General features: G+C 39.7%; 1 long non-coding RNA gene across 1 annotated transcript; it reads left to right on the top strand.

The window, feature by feature from the left end:
• Positions 1-20,625: 20,625 nt before the first annotated feature.
• Positions 20,626-21,231, top strand: LOC132893991 (uncharacterized). Its single transcript, XR_009655603.1, has 3 exons — positions 20,626-20,817; positions 21,028-21,089; positions 21,172-21,231. It is a non-coding gene; the product is annotated as an uncharacterized LOC132893991 (long non-coding RNA).
• Positions 21,232-22,078: the final 847 nt, after the last annotated feature.

The following is a 22,078-nucleotide window of genomic DNA, read 5'->3' as shown; positions in this document are numbered from 1 at the left end:
ATTCTACTGTAGGTACTATTTATGTTTTTGAGCCAGATTTGCATCTACGGCTTACTTATTCAATTTATTTTCATTCACAGGAGTTGCAGGGGAAAATGATGTCTCTCAGCCAAATGTACTCTGGGTTACAATGGGCCAATCAGCCACAATAAACTGCTCACACACCAAGGGTTTGGATTACAATCAGATGTACTGGTTCCGTCAGCATCCAGGAGAGAGCATGGAGCTCATAGTGTACACTACCAGCTTTGGCACTCTGGACTTTGGAAAATTCAACAAAAATAAATTTTCAGCCATTAAACCCAATCCTGAGAGTGGCTTCTTCACAGTGAAGGATGTGGATTATAATGATGGCACTGTGTATTTCTGTGCTGTGAGTAAACACAGTGTTATAACCACAGGGCAGAGCTGTACAAAAACTGTTTGTGTGAATAAGTAATAGACAACACCAAAAGGGGGCAGTGTAGTGCAGTAAATATGCACTCTTTTGAAAATATACTAGTGCATCTCAAAAAATTAGAATATTGTGAAAAAGTTCAATATTTTCCATCAGTTATTTAAGAAAGTGAAAATGTTATATATTATAAACTCATTACACATAAACTAAAATGTTTCAAGCATTTTTCTATTTTAATTTGAATCAGTATGGCATACAGTACAAAAACATAAAAAACAACCCCATCTCAAAATATTAGAATATTTCATTTCGAGTTTGAATAAAACAGTATGAACACAGTGTATCTCTCGGTCTAATTCAGTACACACAACCACAATCATGGGGAAGACTGCTGACTTGACTGTTGTCCAGAAGATGACCACTGATGCCCTCCACAAGGAGGGTAAGCCACAAAAGGTCATTGCTGAAAAGGGTGGCTGGAAAAGGTGCACAAGCAACAGGGATGGCTGCAGTCTTGAGAGGATTGTCAAGAAAAGTTGATTCAAGAACTTGGGAGAGCTTCACAAGGAGTGGACTGAGGCTGGTGTCAGTGTATCAAGACCCATCACGAACAGACATCTTCAAGAAAGGGGATACAACTTTCACATTCCTAGCATCAAGCTACTCCTGAGCCAGAGACAATGTCAGAAGTGTCTTATCTGGGCTAAGGAGAGAAAGAAATGGACTGTTGCTCAGTGGTCCAAAGTTCTCTTTTCAGATGAAAGTACATTTTGCATTTAATTTGGAAATCACGGTTCTAGAGTCTGGAGGAAGAGTGGAGAGGCACAGAATCCAAGGTGTTTGAAGCCCAGTGTGAAGTTTCCACAGCCTGTGATGATTTGGGGTGCCATGTCATCTGCTGGTGTTGGTCCACTGTATTTTATCAAGTCCAAAGTCAACACAGCCATCTACCAGGAGACTTTAGAGCACTTCATGCTTCCATCTGCTGATGAGCTTTTTGGAGATGCTGATTTCCTTTTCCAGCAGGACTTAGCACCTACCCACAGTGCCAAAACTACTACTAAATGGTTTGCTGACCATGATATTACTGTGTTTGATTGGCCAGCCAACTTGCCTGACCTGAACCCCATAGAGAATCTATGGGGTATTGTCAAGAGGAAGATGAGAAACACCTGACCCAAAAATACAGATACGCTGAAGGCCACTATCAAAGCAACCTGGGCTTCAATAACACCTCAGCAGTGCCACAGACTGATCACCTCCATGCCACACCACACTGATACAGTAATTCATGGTAAAGGATCCCCAACCAAGTATTGAGTGTATAAATGAATATACTTTTCAGAAGTTGGACATTTCTGTATTGTAAATCCTTTTTTTGATTGATCTTAGGGAATATTCTAATAATTTGAGATACTGGATTTCTGATTTTCATGAGCTATAAGCCATAATCATCAAAATTAAAACAAAAAAGGCTTTAAATATTTCACTTTACATGTAATGAATATAGAATATATGAAAGTTTACCTTTTTGAATTAAATTATGAAAAAAGGAACTTTTTCATGGTATTCTAATTTTTTGAGATGCACTAGTATATGGTGAATATGTATGTCTCATGTTATTCAGTAGAATTTGCAGCTGTCTCTCTATTTGCTCTACAGTTTTCTGATACCTGTCCAAATTTTTGGCTTGTAAAACATTATTATTTAACTATTTTCATAATTTAAGTGCAAATTATTATTGGAAGAGTTCAAAGAGATAAAATAAACAATACTAAAATTGTCAGTTAATTTGTTGCACTCTGATGCAGACGGAAGTGCAAGAATCTTCAGAATTTCATGGTATAAAATTTGGACATGAGCGATGGGACACAAATCTTTAATGTTTTCCTAACCTTTTAAATATACAGTTGTGGTCAGAAGTTTACATACAGTGTCATGAATGGCAATATTTGTGCTTTCAGTAATTTCTCTGAACTGTTTTTTTTTTCCTGTGGCAGAATGATTATATAGCATACATCTTTAAAAAAAAAAAACACTAAAAATTGCTGTACAAGTTTTAATTCTATTCAGGTTTTCTGAAATCAACACAGGGTCAAAATGATACATACAGGGTCAAAAATTAACATACGCTCACTTAGATTATTAATTCAGAGGAGCTGAAACTTCCAAAATGTCTCTTATCTTGCCAAGGCCGAGTTCCTTTAACTTTTTTATTAGTGACCATGATTGACTACAGCTGGTAGCTTCTCTGTGCCTTCATAAAAAGGGTTTGTTTACAGCATTCATTGGATTGACAACACACAGTAAAATGGGAAAGTCCAAGGAGCTCAGTGCAGATCTGAGAAAGAGGATCACAGATATACACAACTCCGGAATGTCTCTTGGAGCCATTTCTAAACAACTGCAAATTCCAAGATCAGTTCAAACAATTGTATGCAAGTTATTGTTAGGTGTAGTCACTTTGCCAAGCCACTTTGCTTCAAGAAAACCCAAACTGTCACCCTCAGCTGAAAGGAAATTGGTTTGGATGGTCAGGAACAACCTGGGAACCACCATGGCACAGCCCTGCCATGAACTGGAAGCTGATGGATCACTGTCTACACTCCAGATCACCATGGACTAAGAAGCTGCTAAGAAATAACCCCCTGCTCCAAAATTGACACCTTCAAGCTTAACTTACAGTAATTTGTCAGCCCTGCAATAACCTGGCAACTTGTCCAGGGTGTGCCTCACCTCTCACCCATAGTCAGCTGGGATAGGCTCCAGCTTGCTTGCGACCCTGTAGAACAGGATAAGCATCTACAGATAATGGATGGATGGATGAAGCTTAACTATAGTTTGAAGCTGACCACACAGACAAAGAAAAAGCCTTCTGATGGAAAGCTGTATGGTCAGGTGAGACAAAGACTGAGTTGTTTGGCCACAATGACCACTATGTACAGAGGGACACTGTACCAGCTGGTGGTGGTGGTAGGATCATCATGCTCTGGGGCTGTTTTGCTGCCAGTGGAACTGGTTCATTGCTCAAAGTGGATGGAATAAAGAAGAAGGAGGACTACCTCAGAATTCTTCAGCATAAACCATCAGAAACTTGAACATGACTTGGGACTTACAACAGGACAATGAACCCAAACACGCATCAGAGCTGGTTGTGGAGGATAAAGCAGGCTAACATTAAGCTTAAAACAAGTCCTGACTTCAACCCGATTGAAAATATATGGACCGTGCTTATAAGTCATGTCCATGCCAAGAAAAAAATAATAATAATTGAACTCTACCAATTCTACCATGAAGAGTCATGAGATATCCAACCAGAATTCTGCCAGAAGCTTGTTCATGGTAAATAAAAATGTTTGGTCAAGGTGAATCTTGCGAAGAGACATTTTACCCAAATATTAGGTGTGCTGTATGTATATTTATGACCGTGTATGTATAATTTTGACCCTGGGTTGATTTCAGAAAACCCAAAGAAAATTAAAACCAAATTATAGTGTTTTTTTTTATTAAAGATGTATGCTGTACAATCATTCTGCCACAGAAACAGAACAGTTCAAAGAAATTACTGAAAGCCCAAATATTGCCATGACATTCATATCCAAGATGACAGTCATGTCACTACAGTGACATGTAAACTTCTGACCACACTGTAAACAATGTACAATTTTGAACTTTATTCACAATATAAATTATACATGAATATAAATACACCTTTTTCGAATTGGAAGTTTGAGGTAAAAAAAAAAGGCCATTCAGCGACAGACACTGTTTTCATATAACTGTCTGTCCAAGTGCAGTGATCGTGAACAGTTTTCAGATATGACGAAAACTCTCACGTAACCTTGACAGACGCTGCTGTATCTGTCCTCGTTAGCATTTTTTTTTTAAATTCCAGATCAAGGAGGTTTTTCCAGCTGAAGTTAAATTATACATGAATATAAATACACATGGTGGTCATTGTGGCCAAACAACTCAGTCTTTGTCTCACCTGACCATACAGCTCTCCTCCAGAAGGCTTTTTCTTTGTCTGTGTGGTCAGCTTCAAACTATGGTTAAGCTTCATCCATCCATCCATTATCTGTAGTTGCTTATCCTGTTCTACAGGGTCGCAAGCAACCTGGAGAAAACTTCTACTGGACTGTACGAGTGGCCAACACATCCTGACATATCGATAGAATCCATTATCAGCATCACCAAAAGACTATCAATGCCTGTTCTGGATGAAAAGAAAAGTTCAACCAGACCACAGTTTTTCAAGTTTTTGTAAAAGTGATGAATTGCTGTGTGTCACACTTCCTAATGTTATTATGCTTGTAAGAGCTGTGTCATTTTTGAACAATCATTTTTCATTACACAATTCTTTTTCCTAGTTCCAGACTACATGGCCTACTTAAATAGTAGTTGAAGTATCTCATCTCATTATCTGTAGCCGCTTTATCCTGTTCTACAGGGTCGCAGGCAAGCTGGAGCCTATCCCAGCTGACTACGGGCGAAAGGCGGGGTACACCCTGGACAAGTCGCCAGATCATCACAGGGCTGACACATAGACACAGACAACCATTCACACTCACATTCACACCTACAGTCAAATTAGAGTCACCAGTTAACCTAACCTGCATGTCTTTGGAATGTGGGGGAAACCGGAGCACCCGGAGGAAACCCACGTGGACAAGGGGAGAAAATGCAAACTCCGCACAGAAAGGCCCTCGCTGGCCACGGGGCTCGAACCTGGACCTTAGCTGTGAGGCAACAGCGCTAACCACTACACCACCATGCCGCCCCTTCTCTATTTTCTATTCTCTGTTTATCCTGTAATAATGCTGGAATTTTAATTTCCTTGAGGGAATCCTCCCAAAGGGATCAGTAAAGTTCTCTCTAATCTAATCTAATCTAATCTAATCTAATCTAATCTAATCTAATCTAATCTAATCTAATCTAATCAGTTTTTGAAATGAAAATTAGCACCAACAGACTTTAATTTGTAAATCTATTTACAATCATTTAATTCCCTAACAAAGAAACATTGTTTGGATAACTTGTGTTGTCTGTCCTGTTATGTGAGAAGAGTTGCAGCTTAATAATGAATCTGTCATGTATGTAGCATGTTCCAAATCTTGAAAATAAATATATTATTAATAAATGGTATAAATTAAATAAAATAATGTCTTAAAAATATATTAAAATCTATTTTTTTGATCAGTAAGTAACGTTATTTTCATAGTGAAGACAGTGGCGCATTTTCAGATTTGAAGGACTCTATATTAAAAGAAAAAATGTCTTTCAAAAATGTATCATGATGGGTTAGTTTTTGATAAATGTCCAAGTTTTGGCTTGTCCAGGGCGAGAGCACCCGGGGGAAACCCACACAGACACGGGGAGAACATGCAAACTCCACACAGAAAGGCCCTCGTCGGCCACTGGGCTTGAACCCAGAACCTTCTTGCTGTGAGGTGACAGTGCTAAACACTGCACAACTGTGCCACCCCATTTTATGTGTTTATTTTAAGTTATCATTTCTGTAGTAACGGTTCATTCAGAGGTACTTATATAATGGATGTGCCCATAACCTAAGATTAATAACAAACAAATTATTTATTTTTAAAAATGATTTTACAAAGCTGCCTGGTACTCTAGTCCATGTTATGGTCTGTCCTCGCAAATCTATGGTCTGTAGATGGTGCTGTTGATTCGTTTGTTTAAGTGAAAGGAGACTGGAGCATTTGTATTTCTTTTGCCTCATAAGGGTCCCACAAAACAATTAGGTAGGTTTTAGCAGATTCTTCTTCTTCTTATTATTATTATTATTATTATTATTATTATTATTATTATTTGTTCTACTAAAATGGCTTCCTGGTGTCTATTGGGTTTGGTTGTTCTCTATTTTTTTTTAAAAGGACAAAAATATATAAAAAAAATAAATAGACAAATAAACGTGTACTAAGTAGTTGCTGTTTTTTCAGGATTGTTGTTCTCTGACAGTTTTCTGAGGTTAACTGCATTATTATTTTTTCTTCACTCTGATAAAAAATAAATGCCATAAAGTTGATTGTTTTATTTGTTAAACATATAATATACTTTGATTTCATTATTTAAAAAAAAAATTACTGTTATAGTGAACCATGTACTCAAGTATTTTAATGAGACTACACATTGTCTGTTCTGTTCCACCCCTGGTTATACTATATCTGTACGGGTGCACCTTGGCCCCGTGTAATACACGATGTATTTACAGTCTATCTATCTATCATCCATACATCTGTCCATTTAAAAAAAAACCCCTGCACATGAAGCTTAAAGCAAGATGGCCTTTCGATTTCATAAAATCGGTGAAATTTATTTCCCTCTGAAACTTGATCATTGTGATATATGTTTATTTCTGTAATATCTCACAAAATATCAGGCCATTCTATGGCTGGAAAGTTATTCCACCCCTGGTTATACTCAGGGTACGATTTGTCAAAAAACCAGAAGGGGGGATGGGTTTTTTTTAATCATGAAACGTCACAAAATTAAGGTAACAATAGGCTAACAGCTCAATAACATCTGATGATATCAAATGAATAACACTAAATGAAAACGAACACTAAACCAGAGATAGTAAATTCATCTTCCTATCTCTCTGACTAAATACACGAACACTAACACAACAAAGTTCGCATTGCTTGTCGCGTTGCTGTGATGTTTCTCTCCCTTCGGATTAAATGGACAAATGGACAGTGACTCGAAAATCACTAAAATACATGAATACTAAATGAACAGTTTGCTCTGATGGCACAGTTCACATTGTGCGCAGCTTTCCGATTTAAACTGTTTTTTTTTCTCATCCTTATACTTCCTGTTTCATGGACTGTAACGGATTTGCTTATTTAGTAATTTTAATACAGAATTTACTTTGAAATTATAATCAGACACTCCAACGTCCCCCCCAAAAAAAATCAGCCGTGAAAAAGGCGGCATCCGCCAAAAGGCGCGCTGTTTGCATCCCTGCATAGAACGCAAAGATATTGTTATTATCTACAATGTATCTATTTGCTGGGGACGTTCGTGAACATCAAAGCTGCCACTTCGGGTCATTTTGAAAGTGAGTGCAATGTAGACCATAGAAAACTGTGTCACAACATGCCTGTCATGTCAACTTTTTTTTGGTTTGTTTGTTTTATTGACGGGGTTGTCCCAGAGGATTTTTTTTCAGCAGAGATAAAAACCAGAGGGGGGGGGGATGATCCCCCCCAGCAAATCGCACCCAGGTTATACTATATCTGTACGGGTGCACCTTGGCCCCGTGTAATACACGATGTATTTAGTCTATCTATCTATCATCCATACATCTGTCCATTTAAAAAAAAAAAACCTGCACATGAAGCTTAAAGCTAGATGGCCTTTCGATTTCATAAAATCGGTGAAATTTATTTCCCTCTGAAACTTGATCATTGTGATGTATGTTTATTTCTGTAATATCTCACAAAATATCAGGCCATTCTGTGGCTGGGAAGTTATTTAATGTGATGGGATTAAAGCAAATAATGTGCATGAAATCACCCGTTTCATGCAGTCAAGCAGACAGAGGAAGTCCATGTGTGCATGCACAGGTTTACCTCCTCCTTTTTCTTCTTCTTTTGGGTTTTACAGTAGCTGGTATCCACAGTGCTGCAATACTGCCATCTACAGGTTTACCGTTGACCGTGCACTGAGAGTTCCATCATTCTGTCGCTAAACGAACAGCTGATCACACCGAGATGCTCGCTGACCGCCGATATTTATTAGTTTGGTCCTGCGTTTCCTTTCCTTCGCATATAACATAACGTCTTTTCTTCTCGCGTTCCGTTACTGTAGTCGGGCTTTCAGGTTTCATTCGTACACTCACGATCTCCATTTTTCTCTCCTGTTTCAAATTTGTATCCCACAATGCCTTGCGTGAACGGGGAAAGCCCACCACCACCATGATGCATGACATAGTATCTGGACTTGGGTCATGGTGAAGCAGGAAAAAATATCAGAGAATTTAGGGCCACGTGGAGATAAATTCCTTAATTGTTCAGTTAAAAAAATAATAAAATTGGAAATCTGTGATTCGAATTTAGTCGCTTTTGGTCCACTAAACAAAAATAATTAGGTGTCGGGGAAAATTCTTTTTATGACCTACACTTGAAAAATCTGAAAGGCAATATAACTTGAAAGTAATAATTGATTAAATTATTCAAATGTATGCATAACATCTAACTCCACACTCTAACACACACACACACACACACACTAACCCAATTTTATTGGAAAAAAATTAAAACACAGTTAATACATACTGTCTGACTGTGTTACTGTGATCATATGCGCATGCGTATTAACACTGATCTGGGTGGAACCTCTTAATGCGTCCACTCCGTGCATGTTTCTGTAACAGACTGGAGTTCCTGTTCATGAGCTCATCTCAGGCAGAATCATACTATGAGTTTGTGGTTTTGAATGAAAATCCATTCTATTCATTTACATCTCAGAAACCCTTCAGGATGAGGACACACATTCTCCTTCTGGCTGTCTTACATTCAGTACAGGGTGAGTTAATACCACGATATGGCACACACACAGCACAAAATTAAAATTCTACACTAAAAATAAATTTTGACTTTATTTTCCAGGACAGCAGGAAAACTATGACATTCATCAAAGTCCTTCTGACATGCTGAGTTTTCAAGGAGAAAACATTGAAATTTTCTGCAAACACAGCAGTTCATCACTTTATATGATCTCATGGTATCAACAGTCTGTTAACGATACGTCACTGAAACTTATAGCACATGTACGTTACAAGAATAGAAATGTTGAACCTTCTTTCTCAAGTCACTTTAATGTATCTGGAGATGGTCAAAAACAGTCAAAACTCCATCTTGTTGAACTGACAGCAGCTGAGCACACTGCTTTGTATTACTGTGCAGCAAGTACAGCACAGTGCTCCAAGTCATCTCACTCTGCTACAAAAACCTCCCATGCACTCCATATATGCTGCACACACACACACACACACACACACACACACACACACACACACACACACACACACACCATACTGTATCAAGAGCAGTTGTATTCTTTGGAACCTTATTCCACAGGGCTGCTGAATTCTTGACTATCGTTTTAGCTGTCATTCAAATCACAGGTTTATATTAATACGCTTCTTCTAATCTGCTAGCTTTTTAATAGGAACAGCTAATTCAGAGGGACTTGTATGGTGGATGCTCCTCATAGTCCATAACAAATACTAATAAACATATTTTTAAATATTTCTTGAACGAGATATTTATGGAAGGAGTCTCAGGTGTCAGCACTTTGTAACCTTCTATTATAAAGCCTTGAGAACAGCTGAATTCCATTCCAAGATAACGGCTGTTTGTCGTTGGTATAATAGAAGTGATAAGAGAAAGTAACTAGCATATATTATATAGTCATGAGTGTTTTATTAGGAAATATTATACATTCGGGCCACTTTATCCATGGAATAAAAATGTGTTCTATTCCCTTCTAGCGGGTCTATCGATAGCATGCAATATCGTTATCATATCGCTTATCCTGCATGTATTACGCCACTCTACCCAATGGAGAATGAGCGTGCAATATTGTTATAATATTGCATGTTGTCAAGACAACATGACATCACACGCCAGAGCTCATGTGAACATCTAATGACAAACCTTTTCTGCTGCACATGTGCACAATCATTTCTTTGTCGGCCAGGAAAGAGAGAAGACGAGGCTAATCCAGTGCTTGGTTTAAGTACTAAATAAATAAACTGAAATCTGAAACTAAAGATGAGATGAACACCCGAAAGGCTACCAAAACTTCATTATATATTCTTCATGCATATTTACAAGGGAAAAACATACCAACAGACATAGAAAAACTGGAAAAGAGACATGTCGGAGATGTAAAATTTCTGCGCTAGTGAGTGGCTGACAGTTTGTAAACAAACATGGCCATGAGGTTTGCTTCATTAAAAGCGGAAGATTTTGAGAGAATTTTGGCTGCCAGGTTGCTCTGGTGTATGTAGCTGTCAATGTTGATTTTAAAAGTAACTAAGTAAATTACACAGGGAAAATAATAATAATAATAATAATAATAACAACAACAACAACAACAACAGCAATAAGCTTGACTACGCTAGCATTGGCCTTCACTAACACTACACAACCTAAACGGTAACTAGATTGCCGCGCTAACAGCACCAAGTCATGGGTAAGCTAGCATTGGCCTTCGCTAATGCTACACCACCTAGAAGGTAACTGGATTGCCATGCTAACAGTACCAAGTTGCGGGTAAGCTGGCATTGGCCTTCTCTAACGCTACTGCTATGCCGGCTGGAAGCTAACTGGATTGCCCCGCTAACAGCACTGAGTCGCAGGTAAGCTCACATTTGCCTTCGAGAAAGCTGATATGAAGAGAGTGTGTATGTATAATAATAATAATAATAATAATATTGGGCGGCACGGTGGTGTAGTGGTTAGCGCTGTCGCCTCACAGCAAGAAGGTCCTGGGTTCGAGCCCCGGGGCCGGCGAGGGCCTTTCTGTGCGGAGTTTGCATGTTCTCCCCGTGTCCGCGTGGGTTTCCTCCGGGTGCTCCGGTTTCCCCCACAGTCCAAAGACATGCAGGTTAGGTTAACTGGTGACTCTAAATTGACCGTAGGTGTGAATGTGAGTGTGAATGGTTGTCTGTGTCTATGTGTCAGCCCTGTGATGACCTGGCGACTTGTCCAGGGTGTACCCCGCCTTTCGCCCATAGTCAGCTGGGATAGGCTCCAGCTTGCCTGCGACCCTGTAGAAGGATAAAGCGGCTAGAGATAATGAGATGAGATGAGATAATAATATTGGCTGGCTTTTTTCGTGCTCTATCAGATATATTCCATTCAGCTACTCGTCTTTGACTTGTTCAGGATCATGCTAGCTGAACGGAATATATCTGATAGACCACTTAACGGCAGCCAATATTATTTAAATACATTACTTGTATTTTTAATACGAGCTACATCTTGGACATGGAGATCCAAAACCGTGACTTAATTCTCTACATGCCACTCATGAGGATATCGATGAACGGTTTTGATAAATTTGGGTACTTTTTGTTTTGTGAATGTGTCGATATAATAAAAAGAAAATCATATGTTGTCTTGAAGATATGAAATTTATCTTCTGGTGTTGAAAAAAACACATTTTTCATATAAAATACATTGTGGATCTGAGTGACATATTTAAATAATATTGGCTGGCTTTGACTGGTATATCAGATATATTCCATTCAGCTAGCATGATACTGAACGAGTTGAAGACAAGTAGCTGAATGGAATATATTGGATATACCGCGAGAAAATCATTATTATTATTATTATTATAATACACTCTCTTCATATCAACATATCAGCATTCTCGAAGGCCAACACTAGCTTACCCGCAACTTGGTGCTGTCAGTGCAGCAGTGAAGTCACCTTCCAGCCAGTGTAGCATTCATCAGTAGTGTTAGCGAACGCTAATAAAGCAGTCAAGCCGGTGCTATGGAGAGCAAGTAGCACAGGCTTACTGGAAATTATGGGAATGCCACCTAAAGTGAATTGCTGTGTGCCTTACTGTGTCTCCACAACAAAGAGAGCACCTAATTTGAGCTTTTATCAGCTGCCAGTCGAGAAGAGAAGAAAGAAATGGATAAGTTTAATCCACATTGAAAACCTTCCAACTGAATCGAAATGGACAAGTGTTTGTAGCTTACGTTTCTCTGGTAGGAAAAAGACGTACTTAAACTGTGACACAGCAATATTTCCATGGTCTGTGGAACGGCCTTCGGTTATAGAAGATTATAACAATCGACACTGTTCATCGTCTGAAACCAGCGATATTCCAAAGCCTGTAAAACACAGAAGCATTCTTCGGCCTTTGCCTCTCGACGTACCGAAGCACTCAGCAGTCAAACGAGCCTATCGGACCGATAAAACTCCCAAATCACGGAGAGTTCTCTTTCGGGTGTGTATAATGTTCAGTGTACCTCACTAGTGGCATTTATTGAAGAAAATGCATTTATACTGAACATGACACGGCAGATCAGCGGGTTTCCAAAGATTTTTTTATAAGGTTTCCTGATATCAAGTTTTATTTAATGAATCACTCATTTATAAATGTTTTGATAAGACATTCTGAGATTTGATGATGTTGTTGTTGTACAGTGTTGTAGACTCAGTCAATCTCTAGGTTGTATGAATTCTTGTCACTTATATCTTACCTTCTCACCAAGCTTGATTTGGATTCAGATTTTCCTGCTGTAAACCCTTGACATGTTATCCACCTCTTAAAATCACCAATTTCAATTGTCTTCCATGACAGAGCACAGCAAAATCACTCCTCTCACATCACTCTCACGTAAAATTAATCTAACATCCACTATATTGCCCAACTACTGACCCCGGCTATCCCCCATAATGCATTACGATAAACAAGTGATGTAGTTACGCTTGGAGGCTATTCCACACACACTGAACTACCTACTTATTTGCACCGTCACTTTTCACTTTGCTACATCTTTTTATCCTATTTTATATCCTTGTTTTTAAATTATTTTTTATTCACATTTAGGTAATGTTTCTGGAAGACTCACAGAATAAGAATGTTATTGTACTGTGTGACACTGTCTCTATGACAAAGTTGAATTGAAATAATATTTTCAGCACAATAGCATTGTCTTATGGTCTCTAGATGGCGCTGTTGCTTCATTCATTTGTTGAAGTGGTGAAGGGAAATTTTGCATTTCTCTTGCCTCACAGGTGTCCCTCAAAAAACTTTGGTTTTTCGGAGATAAGCAAGAACATTTTTAGCAGCATTATTTTTTTCTTGTTCTGAAATGACTTCCTGTATTCTGTTGGGTTTAGTTATTTCATATTCCAATAAAGAACATCAAAAAATAAATAATCCAGAATTTTGATTCTATGAGTAATATTGTTACATTGATTTTTTTTTTTTTGGTCATATTATTAGTAGCCCAGCAGCCTACTGGAGCCTTTCTGGGGGGAGTTTGCATGTCCTCCGCATGTCTGCATGGGTTTCCTCCAGGTGCTTTGGTTTCCTCCCACAGTCCAAAGACATGCTGATTAGGTTGATTGGCTACTCTAAATTGCCCATAGGTGTGTATGCATACCCACCACCAGATGACGGTTTGGGTTCCTCTGGTGTGCAATAACCACTCAAGAGAATTCATGGAAGCTAGTTGATGGCTTCCTGGATCTCCGAACTTCAACTATGAGGATAGAAGCAAATCAGACAGTATTATTAGTATTGTGCCAAGTTTTTAAGTTTACTTATTAAGACCTCAGCCTTAGTTTTTTTTTTAGAATCAGTGTGAAACTGCAGTATTTTTATCAGAAGAAAAACTCAAACAAAACCAACAACATAAGGAAAAGTAAAGTATAAACTGGCTGTGTATGGGGGAAAAACACTTCTTCCTCTTTAGTTATTTGGAAACTCCAGCTGAATTATGGGATAGTGTAGTGTATCATAGTGTGGTACGTTGACATACTACAGATGTACAGTGTCTTGCAAAAGTATTCACCCCCCTTTGTGTTTGTCCTGTTTTGTCGCATTACAAGCTGGAATTAAAATGGATTTTTGGACGGTTAGCATCATTTGAGTTACACAACATGCCTACCACTTTAAAGGTCAAAATTGTTGTTTTATTGTGACACAAACAATAATTAAAGTGGGGGGGGGGGGGGGGGGAAGAAATCTACAGTGTGCATAGATATCACCCCCAATTCAATATTTTGTAATTGCACCTTTTGCTGCAGTTACAACTGCAAGTCTCTTGGAGTATGTCTCTGTTAGCTTAGCACATCTAGCCACTGGGATTTTTGCCCATTCCTCAAGGCAAAACTGCTTCAGAGAAGCTTCTTCCATGTGTTTGGGGAGTCTGCCACATGCTGTTGGGCAAACTCCGAACATGTTTTCTTAAGCAATGGCTTTTTTCTGGCCACTCTTCCATAAAGCCCCGCTCTGTGGAGTGTACGGCTTAAAGTGGTCCTATGGACAGACATCTCTGCTGTGGAACTTTGCAACTCCTTCAGTGTTATCATTGGTGTCTTTGTTGCATCTCTGATTAATGCCCTCCTTGCCTGGTCTGTGAGTTTTGGTGGACGGCCTTCTCTTGTCAGGTTTGTAGTGGTGCCATATTCTTTCCATTTTGCTATAATGGATTTAATGGCGCTCTGTGGGATATTCAAAGTTTGGGATATTTTTTATAACCCAACCCTGATCTAAACTTCTCCACAACTTTGTCTCTGACCTGTTTGGAGGCTCCTTGGTTTTCATGTTACTTGTTTAATAGTGTTTCAGAGTCAGGGTCCTTCCAGAACAGGTTGATTTATACAGACATCATGTGACAGATCATGTGACACTTTGATTGCACACAGGTGGATCTTAATCAATTAATTATGTGAATTATGAAGTGAATTGGTTGGGCCAGCTCTTATTTAGGGGTTTCATAAGAAAGAAGAAACCTTTATTTGTCACATGCACACTTCAAGCACAGTGAAATTCATCCTCTGCATTTAACCCATCTGAAGCAGTGAACACACACACACACACACACACCCAGAGCAGTGGGCAGCCACACACAGCACCCGGGGAGCAATCAGGGGTTAGGTACCTTGCTCAAGGGCACCTCAGCCTAAGGCCGCCCTACGTCAACCTAACTGCATGTCTTTGGACTGTGGGGGAAACCGGAGCACCCGGAGGAAACCCACACAGACACGGGGAGAACATGCAAACTCCCTCGCTGGCCGCTGGGTTCGAACCCGGAACCTTCTTGCTGTGAGGCCACCGTGCTAACCACTACACCACCGTGCTTGCCCAGTAAGGGGGTGAATACCTATGCACACCCCACATTTCTGGGTATTTTCATCTTAATTATTGTTTGAGTCACAATAAAGCAACAATTTTCACCTTTAAAGGAACAGTCCACCGTACTTCCATAATGAAATATGCTCTTATCTGAATTGAGACGAGCTGCTCCGTACCTCTTCGAGCTTTGCGCGACCTCCCAGTCAGTCAGACGCAGTCAGACACGCTGTCACTCCTGTTAGCAATGTAGCTAGGCTCAGTATGGCCAATGGTATTTTTTGGGGCTGTAGTTAGATGCGACCAAACTCTTCCGCGTTTTTCCTGTTTACATAGGTTTATATGACCAGTGATATGAAGCAAGTTCAGTTACACAAATTGAAACGTAGCGATTTTCTATGCTATGGAAAGTCCGCACTATAATGACAGGCGTACTAACACCTTCTGCGCGCTTCGACAGCGCATTGATACGGAGCTCAGTATCAATGCGCTGTCGAAGCGCGCAGAAGGTGTTAGTACGCCTGTCATTATAGTGCGGACTTTCCATAGCATAGAAAATCGCTACGTTTCAATTTGTGTAACTGAACTTGCTTCATATCACTGGTCATATAAACCTATGTAAACAGGAAAAACGCGGAAGAGTTTGGTCGCATCTAACTACAGCCCCAAAAAATACCATTGGCCATACTGAGCCTAGCTACATTGCTAACAGGAGTGACAGCGCGTCTGACTGCGTCTGACTGACTGGGAGGTCGCACAAAGCTCGGAGAGGTACGGAGCAGCTCGTCTCAATTCAGATAAGAGCATATTTCATTATGGAAGTACGGTGGACTGTTCCTTTAAAGTTGTAGGCATGTTTTGTAAATGAAATAGTGCTAACCCTCCAACAATCCATTTTAATTCCAGCTTGTAATGTGACAAAACAGGACAAAGACCAAGGGGGATGAATACTTTTGCAAGACACTGTAGTAGATCATCCAGATACTGTTCAACTAGTATTAAAGGAGAACTGAAGGCAAATTTTTTATTATCAAAATTGTATTTCTCATTTTATTAAATATAGGAATGCATTTTTGATATCTATTTTGTCACTGCTTTAGCAAGTTAAGAGTGCTTGAAATATGCTCTGTAATATATCAGTCCATATGTTAAAGCAATAGCCGTAAACGAATCGAATGCTGATGTAATCAAGCCGGAAGTTTTGTTTGTTTTGATAGCAATCAGGAAAGTTTGAAAATAGTAGGCAGTAATCGTCATTTAAACTTGTTTTTGTGCAATATTTCGTTTGGAAAACAGTTTTCAAAATGGCGGCACTGACACCTGGCTGACACTTGACGTTTCGAAGTCTTGCACAAGTCTCGTGAAGATCGCGCAGATAAGCGACGCCTGTCGTGGACCAAACGAACTAAATTCAACATGGCTAAAAACCGAATAGGCCGATAAGTATAATATTTAATTGCAATTAGTTGTCAATACAAGTCACGATATAAGGATACGAAAACCGTAAACGTAATTGAGTAACACGTTAATTAAGAAATAAAGCAAGTTTAAAAATGACTTCAGTTCTCCTTTAAATGCCTGCTGAGCATTCAGACACCCTACATACTGCTTTTTGTGTCCTAATAGTATGGAAGTATACCAAATGGGTGTGAACATTCTACATGCTAAATGCTGTGATGTCATATCCTGCCTGCCTGCTAGCCTCAAATTCTTGCCATCTGCCTCAGATGTCATGATTTTGTTCCATTAGATAAAATCAACATGATCAAATTTCCCTGTAAATTCCTACTCTTCTTGTGCTGTTTCTCAGGTAGTATTTTAATATACACATGGAGCACTTTTTTAAATTATATACACATAAAGGACTAATAGTAATCCAACAATTTTCTTTAACTTAGGATCCTTGATTTGCAAAGATGTTACTCAGAGCCCTCTTGATGTGCTGTGTTTACCTGAGGAAAATGTAACTCTTACCTGCAACCACAGCATCTCGAGCTATAACACAATATTATGGTATCAAAGGACAGAAGAGGATACCAGCCTGAAACTCATCGGATATGTACGATTCACCACTGTTAAAGAAATAGAGAAAGATTTTCAAGGTCATTTTTCAGTGACCGGAAATGGGGAATCATTAGTTTCTCTACAAATTCTCAAAGCAAGACACGTGCGCCACAGCACTTGGTACTTCTGTGCAGCTTATTACACAGTGTCACACACATCCTCTCTTATAAACAAAAACCTCCCTTTAATCATCTGCACACCTGTTTAACCACATCACAAGCTACACTAAACACAAAAGATCACAATAACACAAATAATACTTCATTATACCGGCTAGTGGCCTAGTGGTTAGCGTGTCCGCCTCTCGATCGGGAGTTCTACTCACAGTCGGGTCATACCAAAGACCATCATAAAAATGGTACCTACTGCCGTCTGGCAAGGCACACTGCAATACAGATGTGAGTGGGGAGTCAAGCTCTTTTGACCTGACTTGATACAGGAGAGGAGATGAGCTCAAATTCATTCAATGGGCCACTGGTGATATGATGGAAATTGTTGATGGAGGATTTGGAGGAAATTACCTCCACATAAGAATCTGTCTTTAATAGTCTTATGGTATTCCTGTAATGATGAACTTCACAAGTTAATGGATAACTAAATGTTACTGAGCATCATCAATACTAAACTTTAATTATCCAGGAACATTAATAAAATTTTATTTAACAGTTATTCCACGAAATCGAGTCATACATGAGCTGATAGCCAATGAGACGCGTAGCGCCGAGTTGGCTATAAGCCGTGTATGACGAGATTGAGTGGAATAACTGTTTTTATCGCAGGCAAGCTGGAGCCTATCCCAGCTGACTACGGGCGAAAGGCGGGGTACACCCTGGACAAGTCGCCAGGTCATCACAGGGCTGACACATACACTACGTTCAGACTGCAACCTGAAACGACCCATATCCGATTTGTTGTGAAATCCGATTTTTTTGTTAGGCCGTTCACATTACCAATTATATGAGACTTGTATGCGATCTCCAATATGAACGGAAAACGACCCAAAAGTGTCCCGCATGCGCAAATTGACACGTAATAAGCACATCTACGTAATACGTAAACCAAAAAAAAGCGCACTCTTCAAGTTTGCAAGTAAAGCATGGAGATGAGGCGAGACCTGGCGATGTGGTTTTTGTGGTGGCGGCAGAACTCACACAATAATCTGATTAATGTGGGCAGCAGACTAATGAGACCGAAGGTGTCAAATTACTGGAAATTTCCAGAACAATCTTATAATCTTGTAATACAGGATGATTTAACATCCAGGTCCCTACCAAATCCACCATTAGCTTGATCAATTCTATAAAAGTCTATTTAAATTATGAAAACTGTACAAATGTTGTTGTTTTCCACCAGAGAGGCGGAATTAGCCAACGCAGAATAGTGACGTTTGTCTCTTGTTGATGACGTGTAGGTCGCATGAATGCGACCTGTCCGGTCAGACTGCAGTTGCATGTGAAAATAACGGATATGCATCAGAATTAGGACCACATATCCAAGCGGCCTGGGTCACATGTGAAAAAATCGGATCTGTGTCATTCAGATTGTCAATAACAAATCGGATACAGGTCGCATATGGGCAAAAAAATCGGATATGGGTCGTTTCAGGGTGCAGTCTGAACGTAGTCATAGACACAGACAACCATTCACACTCAGATCTACGGTCAATTTAGAGTCACCAGTTAACCTAACCTGCATGTTTTTGGACTGTGGGAGAAACCGGAGCACCCGGAGAACATGCAAACTCTGCACAGAAAGGCCCTCGCCGGCCACAGGGCTCGAACCCAGACCTTCTTGCTGTGAGGCGACAGCACTAACCACTACACCACCGTGCCGCCCCAATAATAATTCTTGAAAAATTAAAAAAAGATATGTTCTTACCATCAAATAATTTTATTCCATATTTTTGTTTTTTTTTGGGGGTGGGGGGGTTGTTTTTGAGTAGAGTTTTTATTTCATCCTCAGTTGGTTCAGAACACGCTCCACCATTTTGTTTTCCTCTCCTCACGATATATGAGCTGATAGCCTAGAGTGGCCAATCAGAGTGTGTGATTGCTCATATCCAGTCAATGTGGATAGAATAATTCTTACTTTCTCCATAGTACAACTTGGAACCTGCTCTTCCCTCTTCTAAAAGACAAACACATACCACGAAAAGTGAAAATATGCATATATAAGCCCATCCTACGGCCAATACTATGTTACAGCTGCGAAGCATGGACTCTTACATCAAAGGCCAAGAGTAGGGTGCAGGCGATGGACATGAGAGTTCTTAGAATGATCAAGGGTGTAACCAATTTTGACAAAATCAGGAATGAAAAAACATAGCCAAGAACTGGGTGTGGAGAGTGTCCTCACTTTTGTGGAGTGTGGAGTGTGTCCAACTTAGGTGGCTTGGTCATATGATGAGAATGGAGGACCGACGAATACCAAAGAAATGGTTTGTCTGGAAACCTACGATGAAAAGACCCATAGGACGGCCAAGAAAGAGATGGATCCAAAACATTACTGAGTCGCTCACAGCAAAATTGACATCTTTGGACTCTGTAATGGAAGCTGAATTATTAAAGATCAGGATAAATGGAAAAAGCTTATCTGCTGACAGGTCCTAGGCCTATCAGGAGTTGGCTGAGCAGCAAGCTTGTAGTACTCGAGTCCAGGACTCGGACTTGAGTCCGATTTGTGCCCTAATTTTAAGGACTCGTGACTTGACTTGGACTTGAGCACTGATGACTCGGACTTGGACTCGGATTTTGCATTAACTGCATTCGGACTCATAAATTGAAGATAAGGACTCGCAATTTTTCTTTTTTTTTTTGGAACATGCCGTAATAATTTGGCATAAGATATTTAAATCTACATTAATTTTTATACTAATTTTGTACAAGAGAATGCACATTCACCTGTTCATACGTCATGTTCAGGAACAAACTAACGTTAATGGCACTAAAATGCCTGGAGAGAACACCCCTAGGATTGTCCGCTTTGCTTCTACGGACTTCCTGTGCAGTGGGAAAAAATGCACTGCTATGTGTTCCATATGTAGAAGTACTATCGAGCAGACGACGGGGACAACCTCGAACTTCAATCGTCATTTGGCAAGACTCCACCCAGAGAAGGAAGTGACACACTATGTCCATTGCTCTGTTGATAGTGGGTGGGGCTTGCTTGCTGAGCGATGAACTAGCTAGTGTTAACCCTCTGTCATGTTATTTGCCCTGTTGATAGTGGGTGGGGCTTACTGAGTGATGAACAAGCTTTTTATCTGTAGCCTAGTAACTAAAATGAGGCAGTCGAGCAGGAATGTTAGTCCAACACAGTAACAGAGACACTTTCACATAAAGGCAGCAACAGCCACCGTCAAATGGTGTGGTTGGAGTCTTGTTCTTGGACTCGACTCGGATCAATAGTGGCCTCGATTCGAAATTTTCTTTAATGACTTGGACTTGAATTCTGGGGACTCGAGACTGGACTCAGACTAGAGGTTTAGTGATTGGTGAGCGGTGAGTGGAGTACAACTTGGTAATGCTAGTGCTAATTCTTATCCAGACTATTACTAGTGGAAATTGAGAGGTATATTACAGTGACTGTAAGCATGTGATGTGGGTGGAACCTCACTATGTGAATAATCTGCAGATGTTTCTGTAACAGACTCATTACTCAGCTCATCTAAAACAGTCAACTGTACTAATTATCTGTGTGCTGTTTCCCAGAAATCTCTTCAAGATGAAGACATGCATTCTTATCTTACTGACTGTAGTACATTCAGTCATGGGTACGATATTACACACATGCAGCACATACAAGCTCAATACCACAAACTCAACACTAAAATCATGTTTGTCTTTATTTTCTAGGACAGTCACAAAAAAACAACATTCGTCAAAGTCCCTCTGATCTGATGAAGTTTCCAGGAGAAAACACTGAACTGCACTGCCAACACAACAATTCTGAGTTTTATGTGATACTGTGGTATCAACAATCGCTGAATGATACTTCCATGAAACTTATTGCACATCTATATTTCAAGGAGGTAAAAGTTGAAAATTCTTTCTCGAATCACTTTAGCCTATCTGGAGATGGTGAAAAACACGCTACACTCCATCTCATCAAACTGACAGCAGAGGAACACAGTGCTGTGTATTACTGTGCAGCATGTACAGCACAGTGCTCCAAGTCACCTCACTCTGCTACAAAAACGTTCCCTATACTGGGGAATCACTGGATCATACCATATTTAAACTTTCAGTTACAACCCCGATTTCAAAAAAGTTGGGACAAAGTACAAATTGTAAATAAAAAACGGAATGCAATGATGTGGAAGTTTCAAAATTCCATATTTTATTCAGAATAGAACATAGATGACATATCAAATGTTTAAACTGAGAAAATGTATCATTTAAAGAGAAAAATTAGGTGATTTTAAATTTCATGACAACAACACATCTCAAAAAAGTTGGGACAAGGCCATGTTTACGGTACCACTGTGAGACATCCCCTTTTCTCTTTACAACAGTCTGTAAACATCTGGGGACTGAGGAGACAAGTTGCTCAAGTTTAGGGATAGGAATGTTAACCCATTCTTGTCTAATGTAGGATTCTATTTGCTCAACTGTCTTAGGTCTTTTTTGTAGTGTCTTACATTTTATAATGCGCCAAATGTTTTCTATGGGTGAAAGATCTGGACTGCAGGCTGGCCAGTTCAGTACCCGGACCCTTCTTCTACGCAGCCATGATGCTGTAATTGATGCAGTATGTGGTTTG

The sequence above is a fragment of the Neoarius graeffei genome, chromosome 11 (genome assembly GCF_027579695.1).
Source record: "Neoarius graeffei isolate fNeoGra1 chromosome 11, fNeoGra1.pri, whole genome shotgun sequence".
NCBI classification, from domain to species: Eukaryota; Metazoa; Chordata; class Actinopteri; order Siluriformes; family Ariidae; genus Neoarius; species Neoarius graeffei.
The sequence above is the reverse complement of the archived record's forward strand: the minus strand, read 5'-3'. Positions and strand labels throughout refer to the sequence as shown.